Here is a 1218-nt window from a genome sequence, read left to right as displayed (position 1 = left end):
GCCGCACCCCGCCGCACCCCCGCGCCGTCGCGGGCCGCGTCACGGGCCGCGTTTTCGGGCACGCATAGTGGTCTCACCCATAGCGCGCTCTCCCTCCCACGCATAGCGTGCCCATAGCGCGTTCTCGCTTACGCGCACGCGGTCTCCCTCGCGATCTCACGCATAGCGCGTTCTCCCTTCCACGCGTAGCGTGCCCATAGCGCTCTGTCGCTTACGCGCACGCGGTCTCCCTCGCGCTCCCACCCGTTGCGCTCTCGCTCTCATGCACGTCGCCGCCATGCTTACGCGCACGCGGTCTCCCTCGCGCTCCCACGCGCTCTCACTCCTACCTGTTGCTCGCACCCTTTTCGCTTCCGCGCTTTCGCCCATTGCGATATATAGGGTTTTAGAAAAAAAATGTACAAGTATATTTATAAATACTTAGAATATATTATAAACCCAAAAAATATAGTTATTACAAATATATAAGAATCACCAAAAAGATATATATAGTTTTACAAAATATGTATAAAATGAAATGTATAAAGTAAAAATGTCTCCCGTTTGGGAACGTTACATTCGGTTCCTGAGATGTTCCCTCGAACGCCAGGGGGATCGTCGCGAATAACGCTTTTCGTGGGGATGCGAATGCCGGGGTGAAGGGCGTCCCCTCGCTTTCGTAGGGAATTGCCTGTGATGCTTTCCGTTCCTTCTGCCCCTTCGCTTCAAGGTGCGGGGGCGTTCGAAATTGCGAGAAGGTATGACGCCTCCTCGAATGTTGCGTTTAAAGGGAGGCACGTAGATGCCTTCTCGAATACAGCGTCGTTTCGCGACGCGGTGTTCGATGGCTCTGCGTTCAAGGTCGCTGCTCGCGGCACTGCTGCTCGCGGCACCGCTGATGTTCGCGCAGCAAAACACTGGGGGATCCTAATGACAGATGAATAAAAAGAATAAAAAAAGATATCTCTAGACAGATAATCTCTAGATTAGTTATACTTACTCGTAAAATGCACCTCTGCAGGAGGTTGCACAGCGCGATCGTGTCTTCGTCATCGGACGGCACCAACGGGGATGGTGACGGTGGTTCCGACGAGGACGACGACGGCGACGGCGACGGCGACGACGACCACTTGCTTCGGTACATGTCGGTTTGCAGTTGAATGACAAACTGAGACTTGTCGCTCTAGCAAAATGACGAATCGAGACTGCGCACATGTGCGCACATCGGCGTTCTTTTTG

This window comes from Wasmannia auropunctata, unplaced genomic scaffold, assembly GCF_000956235.1.
Source record: "Wasmannia auropunctata unplaced genomic scaffold, wasmannia.A_1.0 LD318210.1, whole genome shotgun sequence".
NCBI lineage: Eukaryota > Metazoa > Arthropoda > Insecta > Hymenoptera > Formicidae > Wasmannia > Wasmannia auropunctata.
The sequence above is the reverse complement of the archived record's forward strand: the minus strand, read 5'-3'. Positions refer to the sequence as shown.